The sequence below is a fragment of the Vanacampus margaritifer genome, chromosome 12 (assembly GCF_051991255.1).
Source record: "Vanacampus margaritifer isolate UIUO_Vmar chromosome 12, RoL_Vmar_1.0, whole genome shotgun sequence".
Taxonomy (NCBI): Eukaryota; Metazoa; Chordata; class Actinopteri; order Syngnathiformes; family Syngnathidae; genus Vanacampus; species Vanacampus margaritifer.
In genome coordinates this window covers 13372184-13394561 of record NC_135443.1, presented here as the reverse complement: position 1 = coordinate 13394561, position 22378 = coordinate 13372184, and the positions used below count along the sequence as shown (strand labels likewise).

Here is a 22378-nt window from a genome sequence, read left to right as displayed (position 1 = left end):
CCCAAGGAGGCAAGTAGCTCAGGTCAACTCTGAGTGGAAAAACCCAGTTGGATTTTATTTTGTAATCGGGTCTGCTGTGTGCAGCCCCAAATTGAAAAATGCGTGGCGGAAAGAAAGAAGAAAAGTAATGAGAAAAACTTTCGGAAAGAGGTCGGATGAAATGTGCCCCCCTACTTTGTGGCTCCCTCCCTCCTCCGACACATTCCTCTCCCTTCAGCAGATCTGGCAAGGCCCGCGGGAGGCGGCGGCGGCGGCAGCAGCACAGTAATCTTTTCAAAAGGGCGGATTTGAGCGGCCGCCAGGGCAGCCGGCCAACTATTTCTCATTTGGAGCTGGCCTGGAGATGACCCTCCTGTTGGAGCACTCGCTCTTATAGGAAAAACAAAAGCGCCAGCGCCGAGTAAGGGAGCACCTTGGCAACACTGGAGAGCTGGGAACAGACGAGCAGAAGGAAAACAGGGAAACTGCGAGCCAGCTCTCGGGAACATCTGCACCGCTTTCCTGTGTAAAAAAAATAAAAATCTGACTTAATACTGTCTGCATGTGCCCGAGGGATGCTAACAAAAACATGGGAGGGCTGTGTTTAATTCTTTTTTTTTTTTCCTGGAACTGTCTGGATGTCTTTTTTCCTTTGTCCATTTCCCTCTCTGTCAAACAATTTCCTGAGCCCAACACCCCCACTACCTCTTTGCACTCAATGCAAGCCCACCCTCAGCTTGGGAGGAACTGGTCTAGGTTGCTGTTATGCTCGCTCAATGATGGATGGACAGGAAAGCTAAGAATCTAAGTTCAGCATTCTTGCAGCGGGGGTGGCCACAAGCGGCAGTTCCGCAAAAGTTTTGGTACGTTTTTGACAGCAACTGCGCTGACCTCCATCCAAATTTGTGGTTAACCTCAAGTCGAGTAAAACGAGCACTAAGCTTCTTGCTAAAGTCACAGAAAAGATGGCAACAGATACAAAAAAAGGCAGACAGGAATTAGTCGGTAGCTAAAAGTCTTTGTGAGTCAGACCGTAGACATCAAATTCCACATGGCGGGTCCAGATATCGTGACTGCATGCGATGTTTACTGCCACAGTCGGCCCCGGCTTGGCCGCAGGGCCAACAAAACACTCCTGTGGCCAGCTTTAGGGAGGGATCAGGGGACAACAACAAAGAAAACCCTTATGTTTTCCTTCTAAACCTGCTTCCCACCCCTACACACACAACTCCCTACCAAAAAAGAAACACACACACACACACACACACACGCGCAACACACACACACTCACACATACACAAGCGCTCCAGTAAAAACTCATCACACATCTGCCAGATCCGCTGAGGCCTGCCTCCAATTATCCGCCCACCACGCTGGAATCCCAGGCAGGCTCTGTCCGACGGAGCGTTTGATGTTGCCACGCAACATTTGACGGAGAACAGGGTGGCTTTGAAAATCAGAGTGTAAACTTGCCTGCCAAGGATTGACGTGAAGAAAGAAGGGATAGTGGTGGTTGAATGGGGGGGGGGGGGCGCCAGAGGGGGAGAAAGCGGGTGCTGTTGTCATTGGGGACACAAGGAAAATGCCACTAGATGGAAAGCAGCTGCGTATGGCTGAGAAACATTACTTTAAATGGGCCCAAAATGCGGCAGAGGCTGACCAAACCTCAGCCGAGTGGTCAGCATTTTGTCATCTGGTGGCTTTGTTGGAGTGAAGTCATATGAACTGCTGTGTTCTATATTATGTACCGTCAAGCCCAATATATGACATATGCAAAGCAAATTTTGGAATCAAAGTGAATTTTCATTTGATAAACAGGTATCTGGAAGCTGTAAATGATTTTTTTATTATTATTATTATTCCCATTTACATTAGTTTTTATATTGAGCATTTTGAAGGCTGTATCGCCACCACTAGTACTTTTGATACGTAATATTTCCGCAAAAACAATGACAGATATGTTTAAAGAAAGAACTATATATCCCAATATAGCATTCTTCCTTAAAATTGCATGGAATTAATGTCAATTTTCTATTCTTTGAATCTTTCATTTCTACTTCCTGATCGTAAAACAGCCACAAGAGGGTGACTGATGCTGGTATCGGTAATCCGCCATCCATCATGATAATAATAATAATAAGAAGAATTAGGGGTGTGAATGGCCTAGTACCTGGTGATTCGATTCTTATCACGATTCATAGGTCACGATTCGATTCGATACCGATTAGTCCCGATACGAATCTATAAATTGATTATTGCGATTTTTTTTAAAACTCAAATTTAGAAAATACTAATCAGTAAACTTCTACATGTTCACTGTAATATTTGTATGAAAATGTATTTATTTATCTGAAAATTCAGGCTTATAACTGAGCCACTGCATTTAACAAGCAGGTTGCCATCTGTTTCATGTTTGAACAGCACTGAAATTAAATATTATAGCTTAATGCTCCATTAATATAACATTCTTCCATGCTTAATGTGTGAATCCTAACCCTAAGTAAGATGCTTTGTTGAATATTCCCATAAAAAATGAATGTTTAAAAATCGATATCGCATATCAAATCGATTCAAGAATCGCGCGCTGTAATATCGCGATATATTGCCGAATCAATTTTTTTCTAACACCTCTAATAATAATAATAATAATAATAATAATATATTTCTTGCTATACAAGATTTGCGTAAATTCTCAAACTTTTTACACCACCACCATGACTCACATTTTATTACAGAAGGGCAGTAGGCCCATTAGTAATTAAAAAAAACAAAAGACCAAAAAAGCGAGACAGAAGTTTTATTGCATTGATATCATTGTAAGCACTGTAAAACTATGCAGTTTCAACATTAACGGTGCACTGAAATATAGGAAAATTTTGAAAAGTTACAAAATAATAATTTGATTAAAGCGTATGCCAAATAAAAGTAAATAAAACAAAATAAAAACTAATACATGTTTTAAAACAACAATTCTTAATGATTAAATGCATAGATCATAAAAGTTAAATACAACTAAACTCTACGTAGGCAGTAAATCGTTCATCTACCACTAGAGGGAGCTGGAGAAATACTGTTGGTAAAATTGCGTATTCAGAAAATTGCTGTCATGGTTACTAAAAATTTATTTAATTTTTTTTTACTTGAATTTCCAAAGGGATTGTACTCATTTATGTGGAGGGCCCTACTATGCTTAATACTACTCCAGCAATGAGTAGGTGTGTGACACGGGTCAACGGTGAAAAAAAACATTGTGGCGTGGAGCCAGGATTTTTTTTCATTGCAAAAAATAAAAGTCAACGAAGAAAAGTTGTCCACAGGAATGCACCACCACAGGAATTTATACTTTACATGAATCGTTGTTTGTTGCTTTGCATTATGCCAAATTTGTTTTGTTTTTACTTTCCACTTGCATTGTAATTTGGACCAAGTAAAGTACATAGTGTCCTACTGTCCTACCAGATGGAGCCGCAGTGATCAGGCTTGTTCTGTGTGACTCTTGAGTCTTACTTTGTAATGCATATTACTGCCATCTACAGGACTGGAGTGGAAAAGCTTGAGCTGACGTAATTTTTCAAATAACACAGTCATGTTTACGATTTTCCGGCTTTGGAGAAGTTCTGTATTCTGAGTGCCATTCTAGTTTATTTATGTGTTAATCTGTTTGTTTGTGTGCAGGATTACACAAAAACTACTTAACTGATTTCCACAAGACTTATCTTGTGGAAATCAAGAAGATTAGTTCTTGGTGCAGCTCAGGCTGAATGTGTGCATAAAGGATCCCCCCCAGTCTTTAACAGTCCTTGATTGAGTTCTGTGCTCCCTGGGAACGCTTGTTTCGGCTGCCATATTTAACAATGTGAAGTTACAGCAGCATAATTTGAAATGCCGTACTAATTATTGTTTTAGAACACAATGATGACTCATATTAAAGTGAAACCACTGTGGTTTTCTTCTCAAGCAAATGAGGTCATCTAGTTCCAGTTTGTTTGGAGTCTTTTCCCGTTACAGTATCGACGCAATCACCAAGAAAGGTGACACCTGGGAGGTGTGACTGTCACGAGAAGCGGCGACACCTTGACATACAATGAGCCGGTCCAGAAAAAATACAACTACAGTAAAGGACCTGCATTCTTTCCCACGACCTGCAGTAGAGCAAGGTAAACTAAGCCGGATTAGTTGCAGTGGAGACAAATACACACAACACTCGCCTAGTTTAACTCTTAACTGCCCTAGTTAAAATTTCTTCGAGGTATTTGAATTGAAATAAATGAATGTTCCCAAAACGTCCACAGGCAGTGGCATCATATTGTGACGACAACATTAACCTTCGTTTATAACTCAAACCACACAGACACACCTTCTCCCCCAGCATGTTGACAGAGTCAACAGTGACGCTGGCAGATGACCGACCGCACCAATACTAACCTGAGTTTCGCAGGCGCCATGCAAATGAGCATCACATGCACCATTGCTCAAACATTCAAACAAGCTCAGCAGGATTTTCGTACTTCATCACCGCATACGCATGACGTGAGCGCAAACAGTGACAGGTATTCTAAAAATGACTTCTTGAAGATAAAAAAAAACACACACACACACACACAAAAAAAAAAAAAAGAAAGCTGCATTAAATCAGTCCCATTTCAGTTGCGGTGAGGTCAGACCACGTGGTGTATAATTAACACAAATGACTTACACAAAGCAGCAACGGGAAAACAGTAACTTGACGATACACGCCCACTTTTGTCTCCAGTGATACGTGACCATGCCCTGACTCTTTGTCTCGCTCCGTTTAAGCTGCGTATACTGTTGCAAGCGCTCTTCCGTGATAAAAAAATATAGTGAGAGGGGAAAAAAAAGAAGAAAAGAAAGAAAAGATCACGTTGTCCCCTTCTAGCTGCTCAACCAGGTCACCGTGACCACGGTTCATACTGGCCTGATCCACAGACAGTCAGCATGTGACCTGCTTAATGTGGAGCTTAACCCGCAGCAAAAGTCAGCTTGGAAACAAAGGGCCTCTTAGAAGAACGTAAAGTAGAGATGTAGAGCAGTAACTCACAAAAAAATAAAATAAAAAAATCAACCTTTCAACAGAATATGAACTCAAAAATATCCTGAATATTACAAAAAAAAAAAAAAGATTCAGAAAGCCAAGTTTAGTAAGAGGTTTAGTATGTCACATAGCAAGTCAGCAGTTAATTAGTTACAAGTCTTTAACCTTCAAATTACTGTGGCAAAAAAAGTCCCTGCTAAATGTCACACAAGTGAAGTCAAGTCATTACTTGGGTGAACTTAGTCATAAATCAGTCACACGTTGTTATTATTATTGTCGCACATTAGCTACTTTTCGCCCAGCATTAGCATGTAGCATGAATGCTATCTGTGCTTTTACAGTTATTTACATACGTTATTTACATTTATAGGTTATTTACAGTTATTTACATATTACCTAAACCAGTCTCTAAATGTCTTTTACTTTATTGCCTTGCCAACATGAATCTTAATTCGTTTTTGACCAGCTACTGGCTGGCTAAAAAGTGAAGTCGAAGATAGTTTAGCTGGTTGTTGTGTGAGTGATGGATGAAGTACGATGTCATTGTTGTAGTGTCTCTCTCGCATATTTGAGGTGCAAAGCTCGCAGGTTGTTCTACTTTTCTCCATTTTATCAAAAAACAAATTCCAAACATAATCATGTTTGGAGGTCTCTACATTATACAGTGGTACCTCGGAGTTTGAACATAATTCGTTCCTGCGAAGTGTTCAAAGTCCAAATTGTTCAACCTCCAAAACATTTTTTCCCATAAGAAATAGAATGCAAATGCAATTAATCCGTTCCCAAGCTCCAAAAACAGAAAATTCCTATTTTAATTTCTATTCATGTTTCTTACATTTACACCCTGTACAGGATTTAAACAATACAAAATACCTTACCTTTTTTTGTTGTGGTGTGATGGCATCAGTGGATGAAAAATGCTATGATGATGCTTGCTTTAGTTCAGTGCTGAGTTTGTGTATTTTACATTGGGTATATTGTTGAGACTACTAAGAGGTCCTTGCGTGCGTTGTATAACTTCAGGCACGTTGTTGAACAGCTAAGGGGGGTCCTCGTGCCAGTATTTACGGAAGTATCACGGTTGTTGAAATGGCGCGATAATCTCCTTCCTAATTCCACTGTTGTTCGTAGCACTGTACGTTTTTTGTTGCTGCCACTAACACTGTTGTCTTTCTTTGAGCCTATGGCGAACAAAATTATCCTGAAAAAAAAATCCAAATGCGCTCGCGAATGTATGGAGCAACTCCGGGAGTATTCACGCTTTGATTGGAAATGAGCAGCGCATCGTCTCAACGACCGCAACGTGAGCATTCGGCATCGCCCGGCTTCACTCGCTCGGCTACCCGTTTTCAAGGTACGTTTGGCTTAGCTTGCTTTGCTTGGGTGTTCGAACTACGAGAATGAGTTCAAAGTTTAACAAAATGATTTACTCAGATTTTCGGGTTGAAGTCCGATTTGTACGAGTTCCGAGACGTTTAAACTCCGAGGTTCCAGTGTACTTCCTTCATGGAGGTCTGCTAGCTCTCAACCTCGTAGCATATTGGTGGGTTGCTAGGTTTGTGAACACTCCACACAAAAATGTCTTAATTTTTTAATTGATCACAAATGTTATGCACTTGTCACTCTTCTGGAGGTAGTGGGCTGAAGTTGATCAACTTGAATTCCTTCTGCCCCTTCTCCAACTTGAACTTCATCAGAATGTGCCATTTTTCTTTTCTCTATAATGTTTTATTGTGCTTGTTTGAGACAAATGTAATGTGGCCAGTGGATATACATTATTTATTATGCATCTCCAGACATGTGCCCTCACTCGCCCTTTCAAAATGGCGCATGCACTTTATGAGAGCGGCGTGGGTGACTCTCCCCGGGCTGACAGAGAAATAAATAAATATAGAGGCAAGCAAATCATGTTTGAAAGGATTTACCCAAAGGACATCAGCTGACTGGCTAAAGCTGCTCTTGGCCCTTCCCGCGGTCACCATAGCAACAGACTTTCCAAATCTGACCAGTGCCAGCCTCGCTCCATCACAACAACGAATCCCATTGATGCGTCTCTGGAATGTGTCGGCCTGTTCCTAGGGGAGACCAGGGGCCATTTGCACAGCTGCTCAACAGGGGGTGACTGTACAGTTTGCGTGGTGCTTTCACTGCGCTCTAGTGAATGTGAACCACACGAGGGGAAAATGCACAAATCTTGCTCCCAAAAACTGTAAAGGTCTGCGGAATGTAAACAGAGAAGAATGTGTATACTGTCATTATTGGCTTTTACAGAGGCTTAAAAACAATTGAGTGCCCCATCTACATAGTCTTAAGCGTTTTGCCTCATTAAGATATAATTGCTATTGTCAAACAAATGGCATATCGTGTCAAAAATTAATTACATCTCTGTGAAAATCAGCCATCCAATATTAAGTCATTGTGTAAATAAAGACTCAAGGGGGTCACACTTGCTATGTACTGTACTGCGGATATACCAACGGATAAGTCATAAATTAACAAGCCTAATGAGTGAAAACTTAAGCTATGGAGGTCATAGTCATTTTGTCCGATGATGTTTTGTGTGCTTATGATTAATGAAAGCTGACGTCAGGGGAGAGCACCGTCTACTGTGTACGCTGTGTGATTGCAGAATGAGGCTGTGGTAAATATGTCACAGGGATATAGGTTATTCATGCTGTGTGGAGCTGGGTAATGATTCTTTACGGATGTGTGTTTATAAATGAGACGGCCCAAAGGGTCATAAAAAGCTAATTTTGGAAGGCAAGTAATAATATTTAGTGACTCTAATCAAGCAACTATTGATCCTGCTTCCTCGTGGTTGTTTGAGCAATGAATGGACATGCGTGAAAACAGTACGGCCTTTGTGTGAGCCCCCCTCCCCTCCCCCCATCCGCTCATGCAACCTCCCTCCGTCCGACGTGGCAAGTAACCCAAGCGCAAAGTCACGAGCTGCCCTCTTTCCCCTTTTAAGCAGGTAAGACCAGCTGTCGCCATGGTTACTAGCCACAACCATGCTCCGTCTCGAGACACGGTGGGGGTGGAGTGTGTGTTCCAATCGCAAGGACGTCTCAATCACACCGGCTGCACACAGGCAATCTCATTTTCTCGCCACAAGATTTAACCGTCTCCCTGCCGCACTGCTAAGACCTGCTCAGAATAGCACAATAGCAACAACAGCCTATAGTGGCCAACAAAGCGTCAGCGGACATACTGTTATAAAATGTGCATCGTGACATATTGCTTCCCACTTTATATCCACCACGACACATCACATGTTTTGATGGGAAGACTTTTTACAATATTTTGGAGTCTATCTGTGAGAAAATTTGCCCATTATCCTGACAAACATTAAATATGTACTAAGGTTGGAAGCATAGAATTGCCCAAAATATATTTTGCGGAGTAAAATAATAAAAATAATGACCATGTATAATTCTATTAAATTTTTGTTATTTTTTAGTCTAATAATATGCCATTGTTGCTGAATTTCCATATTTCCTATTCAAATGCATGGGTGAGACGAAAAGTGAGGCAGCCAGCAGCCAGCCTCACCTGAGATTACACAATAACCCACAAAAAAAAAATAAAAATAGAAATACAACAATTCAAACCATCTACTGGTAAAATTATTGTACTGGAACAGAGAAGGCTTTTGGCAATTATCCGGATCATCTGCACGACTGTCATTGTATTATAATTGTCGCACAACTGGTCACTTTATCGCCGTATTGTTTGCACAGCTGTCATTTTCACCAGCAATGAACCTCACCCCACGGCATTGAAAACCTACGCCATTGATTATTACTACTCCCCCACCCCCCACTACTTCTTTTTTTTCCCCTGGCTACGATGTATTTGTCTTGTAAGAGTAACACACTATGCTACGGAACACACGATAAGGCCAGTGACAAATAAAACGTCTTTAGTTGATCAAACTCAAACGCTAATATCATGTTCCTGCGACAAATGATTTAATGTTGATTCTGTCTACTTTTTGAAATGTTGAATTTTAGAAGTAAGGTGCTTACATTTTCTCTCCATTAGTCAGTCTGCCTACCCATCCATTCACTAACTCTGTTAGATAGTTTCCATGGCAACTGAGAGACGGGAGCCTGCTTTGAAATGTGATTCCTCCATAAAAATACAATGAATCCTATTCATATGGAGCATTCATCGCTAGCACAATGTGACTAGAATTCACATCAACCTGTATAGGCCAACTCCGAAATGTTAAAACGAAAATACTCAATACTGACAAAGAGGAGCTATGACAAAAACAAAATAATCAAATGGAACCAGCTTTGTTATTTTCCCCCCCCCCCTAAGCTTCACAATTAGCATTTCCTAATTGGCAAATGGCAACACACTGTACATACACAATGCTAATAACAACAATACTCTTTGAAATGCAAAGTGCTTTGTCCCAAGCATGAAAGACGTTTAGACAGCAAAATATAAATTCCCCATAATGCCGCTCTCATCAGCATTATCATTATTCCTGAATAAGGAGACAGAACAGTCTGCTGTTGATGAGTGTGCACGATGAATCATTTCACAACCCAGCCCACTTGTCCTAATGCATGAATTGTTTTTTTTTTTGTTTCTGCACTAAGGTAATTTTGCAGTCATTGTTTATTACATTTCTGATGATCAAATGACGACCTTGTGGCGTTGCCATGGTGCGTTTAGCACGTTGCTATGGTTCATAGCGCTACATTAATTGGATTTTGTCGCTTCCTGATTGCCAAGGTAACAAGGTAGCATTGTTTAGTAGCGTTGTCAATTTAGCCATTTTATCCAACTAATTGTTCAAATTCATTTTGTATTAGCAGTTTAAAAAAAACATTTAAAAAAAATAAGCATACCACAGATGTAAATACTGTACAACTGAGTACATGTTGCCGGGTGCAATTGCATGAGTATGAGGTAAGTGCCCATGTTCAGGGAGTGTTGTGTCCATGTGAACTGATGGGTGAATCATTTTGGAGATAACACACAAGCTGTTCACTTTTTGCAAATGGCAGTCAGCATGAGGAGCCAAAGCAACTGTGACGAGTAGCATGTAATTAGCATGGCTTACTGCCCCTCCGGAGCCGGACGCTCTCATGCAGCCCTCCAAATAAACAACATCAACAACATTTAAATGTCCATGCGTGTATCACCACGACTGAAAATGCTTCTCTATCTGAGACTTCCAGATTTTCTTGTCCATTCTGCGCTTGTCTTACTACACTAGTTGCTTCAGTGGGACTAGGAGCAAGTAAAGCCCTCAGGAATGGCGCAAGAACTCCTACTTCATTGCTGTTTTCAACACAAGGATGCTGTGCAGCTTGAGTGGCAGAAAGGCTCCGAGAAAATGAGGCGCTGCGTGATGACGGAGGAGGGGGATGAGTGGGATATGAAAGGAGGGACTGTTGAGGGTGCCAACAGCATATCAACAAGCACCTGACTGCAGGAGGTGATCACTGCAGGCGTTCACTTCCTCCCCACGTTCTCTTTTCCAAAAGTGTGCAGAAAGAGAGAGAGTGAGAGAGGCTGCGCACATTTTAAATCATGCAATGCAATGAAAAATTGATGCAGCCGACTGCCTGCATACTTATATAAGTTTGCCCGCATGTACCAATCTATGAATGTCTGCAGTGCTTCGTTTACCGCGCGTGAGAATGTTTCACAGCTCTGCACAGCTGGTGTGTGGAGAGATAAAGGGGAGTCTGTGTTTTCTTCTTTATCTGATCGAGGACCTGATTGGAATATTAATGGCCTATGCAGATCAAGCTACGCGCTAAGGCAGATTATTCAGCTTTCACGGAGCTGTAAAAGGCTATATGAGAATAAAGTCAGAGTGCTAGAAAAGTGTTAAAACTGCATTTTTATGACCACATTTACACATAATAAATATGTTACAGGTGAATATCATTTTGTCCCTTGAGGTGCGTAACAGAAATAGCTTCCCGTCATGGCCTTGTTTTGTCACAGACTCATTTATCATAAACCGCACCATATGCTCACTGCGACCCACGAGTACCACTACTATAATTACATTCCGTCAATATTCAGGTTAACTATGGTCCAAATTCCGGTTTCTGAAAGATTCGGAATAACCCGTTAACGTGTCAGTACAATGAGTTACTCTTGTAGAAATGGAATGATAATGTGATTGGTTCCCTTCAAACCGCGACACACCGACAGCATCATGACGCGAATAGCTGTCATCGTCCCTCACCACACTAATAAAGTAGTTGGTTCCCTTTTTGCTGTAAATGGGTGTTGCTGCGCTGCATCCAGAATTCGCTGATGTTTGTTTATCTCTGCTTGTGTATTTCCAGTGGGTTAGCACACAAGTACTTCCTGAACTCAAAAGACCAACATTCCTTGTGGATAGAGCATGTGCAGGAAAAAAAAAAAAGTATTCCAAACGCATTTATATGACCTGCTATTCAGGTTAGAAACGGGGTAACCCAGTGGTCTTATTCAGGTTTTGTGTTATCACTTTAGCTAATGCTAAATACTAGCTTTGCTGACAGTTCAACAGAATTAACCAAACCAATGAACTCACCATTATCCAACCATTTTTGCTTGGTCCTGGCAGCTCTCGGAAGCTAGCTGTGTCGTTAACCCCGCGGTCCCACGTTGTAACACGGACTACGTTTACATGCAGTAACGATTCATGTAAGACAGACGCGACACCACTCGTAATGCTTAGTGTTAAACAATGCACATCCGTGTAGGAACATTAGATGACACACACACAGTTCCGCTTTAGACAAACGAGTAAGTCCGTGCTCCTGGCGTGTACCGACAAGAACTACACTTCTGGAGCGGGTAGGAAACGGACTACTTTATTTAGCGTGGTGAGTGACATGAATATGTATTTTATTGACGTTTAAAGTTAGAAACGGAAATGACGTCGGGTTATTCCAAACACCATGTATACGGGGGTAACTCTGTCAATTTGCACATGTAAACGTGTTATTCCGATTGTTCCAGAAACCCGAATTCTTACCTTAACCCGAATATTGTCTGCATGTAAACGTAGTCATTGAGAAAGCGCCGCCAGGAGCGCTGAGTTTGCGTTCGTAAGTACATTTGTAAGTAAATGCAGCATTAGGCTAGTAGGACTACATTTCTCATGATTGCTAGACACGGAAGCAGGAAGTAGTTCTCGTTCCGGTATGACGATAACATAGGATGCCTTTAAGCAATTACATGCGAAGGAGAACGCAAACGTGAATGTGAAAGTAAATAGGAAGACATTTTACAGTTAAATTCCTTTATAATTGGGTTATCGGTATGACAACTGTGTGATTGACATAAACATGGCCCAAACAATTGACTTGCTAACTAGACAAATGAAAAAACGAGATGCCGGGACAGGACCTGCTTAAAAGTGAGACAAAATAATGGGGAGAAATCGTGATACAAGATTTAAAACCATTCCACTTAATTGAATAATGGCCAATAAAGAGTAACGCCTTAAAAAAGGCACCATCTTGGACTGAACGTGTGTCCCACTAAGTCCACTTGCTTTGCTCATTTTGTCTTTTAGGTGTGCAGACGCATCCATCCAGTGAGACAAGGTAATTGTATTTGTCATGCTCACACACTGTAAATAATTCTGTCTTCGTGACTGCGTGAGTGTCTGTGCGTTGCCGACAAGAAAATGAATGAAGACAATTGTGTCACCCACACAATGCGTCCCTTCTGCTGCGAGCGTGTTTACCATGGCAACTGCCTCCTCATCCTGCAGCATCACCGCCGCTCGCTAAGTGGCCACCCATGACAACGAGATGAGAGAACAAAGAGGTTTTTACCGCGCCCGTCTACAAAGCGTTCGCCTCACAACAGTTGTAAAAAGCATTTGGACGCCCCGTGTGTAAATGTGCAGAAGCACGTTGTTCGCGTATTGATATGCTCCTGAGGGTTTGGTGCAGGGTGAGCGGTGCGAGCTTGCTGAAGCTATCCACTGCAGTGGTCTTTGCTGGAGCCGTGCCAGTATCATTTGCGAGCGCTATCAGCCTTGTAAGCTAAGACGGTAGACACTAGACCCTGACCAGCTCAAATGAATAGGATGTCAGTTCCGCTTAAAACCACAGGCCCTGTCTTCTACTCGCTGTGTGTGGACTCTAAACAGAGAGGACATATCCAATCCAAAAGGTGAGGGGTAATAAGATCCCCCCCGGCACACACGCACATTCTCACCGAGAGAAAGAGCGGGGACATCTGCTCAGTGATAGCTGATTTTTAATCTGGTCTGTGTAATTGCTCTAAAGCAGAGGTCATGTCTGATTTCTGTACTGCCTCATGCCTATAGTATGCGGGTTATGTCCTTTTTGCCTTTTCAATTTGCACACCTCCAATAATCTGAAATGTGCTTCCACAAACAGATATGTACGAATGAAATGGCAACTAGCCAGTGGAGATAAAAAGATATATGTCAGCGGTGCCAGTGCAACCTTAGCCTGACCACAGATCATCTACCCTCCTTGGATGGGGTTGAAAGGTTGTTTATTTCCAGCTAGGAGCGGGAGGGTGTTGCCATGGTAACCTTTCATGGGGGTCTGGCACTGGCAGCACTTGGGTGGAGCTTGGCGTGCCTGGGAGGCAGCAGGCACACAGGTGCCCGGGCCTGAGCAGCTGTCAGATAAAGAGGGGTTTGTCCCCCATTCCATACCAACATGCATGTCAATCACCCTCACCCTTTTCACTCCCTGTCTTCCACCCCCGCTTTTTTTTTAATAGCCTTTGATCAGGGATTGCTGGTAAAATGGCAGAGGCAGGAAGTGTGCAGGGGCCAGGGGTCCCCAGGGCCTGAGCCAGGGCGGTCCTAGGCATACTCTGTTTTCATGGGCCTGCATCATGCCTGGCCTGACCTGGACCTGCAATCAGTCTTGACTCGCACATCACGGTCTGTGTCATGCGGGCCACGTCAAAACAGGCCAGGACGATTGATCACAGAGACTCAAGTCCAACCTGGATACAGCCCAGGGCCCAATGGCATCACGCATGTGGCCATAGATGACTAAAATGACCCCCTGTCTTTCCTAAGGCAGGATTATGACCTCTGAACCCACCTTCTCTATCCTCTGAGGACACAGGGTATCTACTCTATCTGATACTGTTGACATGAAGATCAATAGCTGGAAAAGAAAACCACAGCAATCAACTACGACCATTTACGTCATCTGTGCTGGGTCCTCTTATTTGCACTCAACCCACCAACATGACTCATCAACTAATATATGGAAAAAGTGCACATAAATAAAGCAGTACTTTCTCAACTTTGCATTCATCAGTTGGAAGCTTTGCAAACATATTTAGTATTTCGAATCAAGAACGTATCAGGATTGCCATCGTGGAGAAAAGTGATGACCGTTCTAATGAAAGCAATGGCAGTTGTCATGGAATAGATAAATGAAAATAGTTTTCTTAATTTGTGGTTTTGAAGTGGTAGGGCCCAAAGGGATTTCTTCCACCAGGTTTTAAATCTGTGGCAGCACCACTTCCCATAAACAGGGTAAAGTGGTGGACTCATCAATTTTATACTCTCTTTTATGAATGTTAAATACATATTACACTAAAATGTGACTTATTGAAGGCTGAAGGCTTTCACACATAAAGTTAATCCTATTTTTATTCCTCCCACTTTTTTGACATGGATCTCTGTTCACAAAATTCATCCGGTTCCCATCACTCCAATTCCAACGTATTCCAAAAATTTACACCATTGGGGCTACTATTTTTTCTCATTCCAAAGTTGTTCAGCTCATTCAATTCACCATGTCAAAGTTTTGCACGTACCCAAAATTCCCATTTTTTTCACAAAAAACAAAACAACAATTTATGACATATTCTACTTTATTCATTCCTCACTGAACAATACTTGACCGATTCAAACCATTCCAACTTCAACATGTCAAGACCATTTATTATTCACATTCACAAAATTCACATTTTCTAAAGCCCAAGATTCAAAATACTTAAACATATTCAGCTCATTCAATATCATTCAATTTCATAACACATAATTCCCCAAAAAATAATAATTCCACATTATTCCCCATGCTTCATTGTTTTTTTATTCAGCCTTCACACCCAAATTTTCCATAAATTGCAAATGTCTAGTTCTACATAGTATTTGTACAAATGATCACAGCGTATGCAGTTGAACACCCACATTTTTTTATACTCAGGTGCAAAATATCTGTGGAAAAAAATTGACACAAAAAACTGTAAACACATTATTTTCAAAAGAAAATGATTATTGAAGAGTCTGATATGCCTATTTAATGATTCTTAGAACTACACATGTCAGCAGTCTTTTTTCCGCTTTGCAATTATAACAGCTTCCACTTTTCTGGGAAGAGATTGCCGAGATTTTAGAGTGCGTCTGTGAGAATGTTTGTCCAATCATCTAGAACATTCGTGATGTCAAAGGAACAATCATTGCTCTGTTGAACTAGTGCAACAGTCGTGCTGGAACAAAAACGGTGCAATTGTCAAATATTGGTATAGCCAATAAAGGCGATAGCAAAAATGAAAACGTGGGCAATGGAATATGTGTCTTATTTCAAGCACTTCTGCTCAACCCATCTCGTGCGTGTATGACAGCGTAACACAGTGCGACTTGTTCGTCCTGTGTACTTTGCAGTACACGTGTAGAGGAGGTGGCAGCAGCGTGTGGTACCCATAAACACGCCGTGTGGGTGGAGCAGCGCCCGAGGGGCCCGAGAACTCCCATGACTCTCCGCTCTCTTTGCCGTGTTTATCCTGCTCATTGGATTCAATTACAACACACACTCTTTCACCATTCTGTTTGATATGGCTCGCTGCCAGGAAAAATAGTCAAGAGTTTTCCAAGAAAGCGGGCCTCGTGCTCATGGAGGCCACGATGATGACATGTCACGCTAACGGAGCAACCGGCGAGTCAGCAGAAAGCCAAGCCTGGCCGGTTTGCACAAGATCCCCTCCCATATGCTTTCACTGAGAGAGGCCAACAGAAGTTGATTGGAGGAAAGTAAGCGCGGCGGCTTGAGATGAAACACCTGAATAAATGAGCGATGCGCACGATGCTAATGTGACCGCAGCGGCTTGCTTCCTTCTAAATTGTACTCAGCCTCAAATAACTCTGGCAGCGGCAGTGTCTCTGTTTCCCTACCCTTCCTCTGAGAGAGGCTAAAGTTCACTTGAGCTCCTCTCAAATCCCACCAAATAATCTTTGGAGCCTCTTCAAAATAAGCATGAGCCATTCCTCCTCCAGCACAGTAAAAATCCAATGCAGCTGTTTTTTCCCCTAATCTTCCCCATGTAAAGACATGGCTGGGCTTCCAGCAAACACAAAAAAACGGTTGTGGCCAAGTTGAGGTTGAAAAAAAGAAAGCAGCAATTTTCAACTCATGCAATTACATTTCGGTCCCCTGAGAGACTCATTTCAACACAGTGAGCGGAGTATACTCCAGTTCATATGAAGGCAATGCAATAACTGTGCAATAATGTCTTTGGCAGCGTCTCGCTCTGCTGTGTTTCTGGGAGCCAGTGAACTGCTGAGGGATTACAGGCCCTTCAAAGTGGCGAAGGTATGTGGGTTTGGACGTCTGATGCTTTTCCACTGCACTAAATGCTATTCCAGTTCATTCTGAATTTTGGCACCGGCAAGCTGCTGGAAAACAGCGTCTCGCTGCCACAGGCTGTTTATTATTATTGCAGAGAGCTTTAATCCAAAATGGCGATTCAGCTACTGTGGTGTGCATGTTGTTCTCATGTGGTTGCATAGTAACCAAGTAAAAACGTGGCAGCCTAAAGAGTAAACAAGTGAGTGAGAGCTCTCTCTCTCTCTCTCTCTCACACACAAACATACACTACACTATCATACCGGATTTAAAATAAACCCCAACTGTAATGACAAGTTTGCTCTATATTATTTATTTGGTTGTTACTAACATAACTACGAGATTCATTTAAAAAAAAAAAAATCCAGTTTAATACATTTTGTAGAAACTTTATTTACAATGTGAAACGCCTATAAAGAAAGCAAGGTAAGTCTCGTAGCGTTCCTAAAGGGACGATCAAAACTGAATGCGTCTGGTGAATGACGAGAGCACAACGTGGGGGAGGGTGACTCCCGATCGCATAATGTTTCTCAGAGCAATCTCAAGTTGTTTCATTTGTGTTTGAGTCAACATAAAAGGACATGTGTTATTATTTTTGGCTAATGCTAAATGCTATCTTGGGTGACAACAGCAGTATTAGGTAACCGGTTTTGTTTTGTTTTCTCGGTCCTGGTGTTTTACCTCGTGGTCCCATATTGTAACATTGGAAATTGGCTAAATTTCCCATAATTCTAAGACACGAAAGCAGGACGTGGTTCTAGTCCTGGACTCCGGTATGACGGAAACATGAATGTGAAAGTAAAAAGTAAGGAATTTAACCATCAATCTCCTTTTTAATTAGTTTATCATATGAGTCGCTATGAGAACGGCGAGATTGACATACACTTGGCTCAAACAATCGGCTTGTTGATTGGACTATTAAAAAAAAAGCAAAAAAAAAAAAAGCACAGCACTTGCTTTAAAGTGAGACAAAACAATGGGGCTGGCTAAATCCATTGGGACTTTGGACACAAAGCTTAAATGGGACTGTCCTGGTTAATCCGTCTGGGCACCATACATCAAATAATTCACTACTTACTTTTAAAATGATCTAAATCATGAGGATAATGGGCAGCTATATTAATTCAAGAAACCACATTTGGTAACTTAACCCTTTAATGGCCAGACTAAGAAATTGTCATTGGAAAGAAAAAAAATGCCTTGCCTGGTTATTCGGGTCACAAACAAAACAATATATATATATATATATATATATATATATATATATATATATATATATATATATATATATATATATATATATATATATATATATATATATATATATATATATATATATATATATATATATATATATATATTTTTAAATACCTAAAATGAGTTGATGAGTTGAAGTTCATTTACAAACAAATATCTAAAATGTAAAAACATTCTAAAGTAAGTGTGCCAAACGGAGCGTTAAACTGATGTTAAAATGGACCAAGTGCTTTCAGACAATCAGCGAAGAAAATCTACATTTAAACTCATATTTTGACTCAAATCATACTATTTTATCATGTTGCATTCAAAATACTATCAAATTTATTTCAGCTGACACTTCACTGCTTCTCTATTACTGCACAGTATTTGTCAATTCACTGCTACTACTAAGTACTTATATTTCCTGAAACCACAAATATATTTGAATATAATAATAGATTAATCAGTTTGCTGAAATACTGTCGATTATGTGGAAGTGATTGTTGATTAATCGCGCTTCGAAGCAGTTGAGGCATAATGGAGTGCACTATTTGGCTCCAACCAGCAGAGGCACTGTTGATTCAGCCTATACTAGTTTTCTGTCAATCGGCAGCAATGAAGTACAACATGATGTCAGCTACAGGAAGTTACAGCAAGACCTCAACTACGACACAGTTCCTCTGGGCAGCATTATGCTGCTTGACATAACAAAAACAGCATGTTAAAACATTTAGAGAGTGATTCTGTCATCACATTAAAAATTACATTTAAAAAAAAAACATTAATCAACTCATTCATCTTTAACTGTGGATCGCAGTTTCCAGTGTAGCACATGCTCTTAGTTGTCTGTATTTTCATCCAAATCCTGCTTTCAGTCTATTATTTCCTTCCGCTGTGTTAGAGAAATAAAAAATGTGACCCAGTATCGTGGTAATAATAAATGATCATCAAGCAAAGAAAGAACGAGGTGAAAGAGTGTAGGAAAGCACAGCACAGTCCCACGAACGGGTTAACAGTAGACTTATTGCTTTCATTTCCTCTTGTGTTCCATCTGAACAAACAAGGCGGGTGACCTGACAGAGCACAGAGGGGCGGAATGAGGTTGAGCAGAGGGGGGCGGTGGAGTGTGGGGAGGGGGGTTGGTTGAGCCGTGACTGGAATAAAACCAAAGAGAGGGGGAGGTTGGGGTCTGAGGGAGGAGGAGGACAAGCTCACCACGTGATGGAGCCTAAAGGCTTAAAAAAAAAAAAAAAAAAAACAGACAGAGACACCCACTACCTCTCACATCCCCACCCCCATGTTGACGTTGCACCACAACAACAATTCTGAGAAATGGCCGCTGTCTGTATTCTAGCTACTATTTACACGGCAGTGATTCAGTGCACACAACGCTTTCATCATCATGTGACCTTTGTTCTTCACTCCTCCCATTCACTCCCCGCTTGTCCCCTCATCCACGTGGATGTTTAAAAAAAATATATAATAATAATAAAAAAATCTTTATTATGCATGAATGAAATGCCCTGGCACACAAGTGTAGACCAAAGAAAAAGAAAGGTGAGTCAAATTAGGACTGTCGCAGAGCAAGAAAAGGCAGCGGTGCTTAGGGATAATGAAGAAGTGGTGGTGCAGTCTGGACTAGAAGCACTAGAGACATGAGTCATGGCAAGCAATCTCCCAGGGGGCTCATTGGTGCAGTCTATAAATGGAAATCGGAGGAAAACAGCGGCTTCCCTCGCCCACCCACTACTGGGTTATGCCTTATTAGACTTTGATAGCTTATGACAGCCACTGCCTTGTTTAGCCTTCTCCTGAACTTAGCAATATTTTTGCTTTTGCTTGTCTTGACCTGGCAGCCAGAAAAGTGAATGTGAAGGAGTCTATATTAAGCTGCTTAGTGTCCAAAAATTCATTCTAGGACACTTAAAAACAGGCCATGCGTTCTAAGCTGTAAGTAATGTATGTCTTATCTTTTTTTTTTTCCAACTACTTAGGTTGAGCCATTGGTTCACCGTTGGCTGCTCTCATTTCCACCCAGTGAACAGCTCAGTTCAGTAATTTTCCTTGGCCATAGCGATGTCAGCTACGTGCAGTAAATACAGTAGTGTGACATCATAACTGATTGTGAGGGTGTCACTCACCATTAAGTTCCACAAAGAAGAAAGGATAACGTGGAATACCAATTGTCAACAAGGATAGAGAAAGTGGGCTGGAATAGTTGCGTATTTTGTTACCCCAAAAATATGACCGTACCAACAACACGTCGCAATTATAGAAACCATTAAAAACATACAAAAAGCAATATAACAGCACACAACTGTGCTAAATGCGTCATCTGGAGCTGTCCAGAATTGATATATATCAAATAACATGGTCTACTTTGAACTGCCAGATTTACTTGAGCAAACTTGAAAGAGGAAAATCCAACCATTTCCCCCCCCCCAAATACGATCCTGACCTATTTGAATTTATGTAGCAGCTGCATTTTTTCTTTCAAGACCTGTTTCGTCACATCAAGCGAGCGCCGAGGGTGGCCCGGTGGCACAGCACCACCTGTTCTCCACACCCCCTTCCACCTTCCACCCCCGCATGTACCCTGCCCACCTGTTTCCTTGGCGAGGAGACACACCCTGCCCACCGAATCCTGCCTGCTCGTCTGCACAAGACAACAGATGCAGACAGGACTGCGGCATGCCGGGTCATCCGATTGGAGGGAGGGAGGGCGTGATCGGTGTTGCTGCAGGCCTTTTGTTTAACTGCCTCGTGGAAAAACTCCCTGCCGGGTTATGTTTGCGCTCCTTTTTTTCACCTGTCGGCACGGCGCTTTCTTTCATGTGCAGGCTCCATTGTAGCGGTCGTCCCTCGAGGCGTTGAAGACTTTATCTTAGCGGAGTAAAAGCAAAAGAGGTAAAGTGACGGGTTGCTTTAAGTGTTTTGGTGAAAACACCCGCTAGGCCCTTTTTTGTGTGTCAGGTACATTAGAGCTGTAAGGTTGGATTAAGATGAACAGAAGGGGGATGCAGGTGAGGGGCCGGGGATCCCCGTTGAGGGCCACCCCTGTGTTTGTTGTCGGGATGGTTGTTTTAGTCATAATACTGTGTGTTTATCTGGAGCTGATGCTAATGTTCCCTTGGTGAATGGTATTAGCCAGCACAGTTTATCGTCTTGAATGTGCCCAGTTAAGAAAACTCAGCTGCATACAGTAATTCACACTTGTTTATACCTCAAAAAATGTAAATACAAGATTTTACATTGCACATTTTTAGCTTATTTGTATATAATGGTAGGGGTGTGCATCTCTCCACAAAAGATGATTCAATACGGTTTTCGATATGTGTCATGCGAAACAATTCAAGGATGTTTCGATTTAGAGTGGAATGATTTGATTCGGTTCGATACGGTACGGCTCAGTTCAAGATAGTATGATGCAATGACTTTTGTTGTCATGTTACATAAAATATATATCTCTGCAATAAAAGGCGATACGATGCATATCTCGATATATTTCCAAGTGATTCAGTTCGACCCCTAATGTATAAAATATTTGGTGTCAAATGTACGTATGTCTGTATGTTTGTATGTGGAAAATCTTTTTTTCATTTGTCGTTGCATTCAATTCATGCCCAAAGGAAGGTTTTATTTTATTTTTAATGAAATTAGTTGATGACCTTTAAATCAGAAAAAGGAAACTTTCCTTTGCTTTATTTGGCAGGCAAAGAGGAAATGGTGTATGTGACAGTTAATGACTTTCACATTCTGCCTCACCCCACCACACACACACATAAACTTGATGAACTGTGATGAATGTTAGGTTTTTTTTTTGGTATATGACACAGCTGACAGCAGCTAGTAATAAATAATTTAGCAACAGATTCTGTACTAGCTTCATGTGTATGTCCTGCACTGTGATGAGATGTTGTTTCAGCGTGGCGTCAAAAGCCTGCGACGGCTTATGCTTAAACATAGTCCTCCGTAAAGTGATCTCACCGCCATGTTGGCTCGATGTCCCAGCAGGCCTCGAACCCGCATGACAACGAGCGTCCTGTTTTCCTCCACAACATAGCAACAACGCCCAAATGCGAGCTCCAAGACTTCAAGACGTCTAAACATTTTACTGGCCCAGGTGATAGAAGTGTTACACGAATATTCCAAGGCTAGATCGGTATCCCGATACCAAACACTGCCCTGCTATAAATAAATCCATTAAAAGTTCATTGGCCTAAAGTAAACAATGATTTTTTTAGCTTACATTTTAGCTTAGTAATATATTTTAGCTTTGACATGGTACGTTTTAGCTTAGCTTACATTTTAGCTTTGTTATGGTACATTTCAGCATAGCTTTCATTTAGTTTAGTCATGATACATTTTAGCTTAGCTTAAATTTTAGCTTAGTCAAGATACATTTAAAATAGCATAGCTTGCATTTTATCTTAGTCATGGTACATTTTAATCTTAGCTCACCACAGGACAGTGCAGTTTGTTTGTTGTTGTCGGGTTGTTG

The 22378-nt window shown here is 41.5% G+C and overlaps 1 long non-coding RNA gene across 2 annotated transcripts; it reads left to right on the top strand.

Annotated features, from left to right (window-relative positions):
- The first annotated feature begins 3991 nt into the window (after positions 1–3991).
- LOC144061987 (uncharacterized) lies at positions 3992–21749 on the top strand. 2 transcript variants are annotated; one of them, XR_013296327.1, is made up of 4 exons: positions 3992–4136; positions 12579–12609; positions 16535–16605; positions 20376–21749. It is a non-coding gene; the product is annotated as an uncharacterized LOC144061987 (long non-coding RNA). The 2 variants fall into 2 exon arrangements; XR_013296328.1 differs by lacking the exons at positions 16535–16605; positions 20376–21749 and adding an exon at positions 13772–14230.
- The last annotated feature ends 629 nt before the right edge of the window (positions 21750–22378 follow it).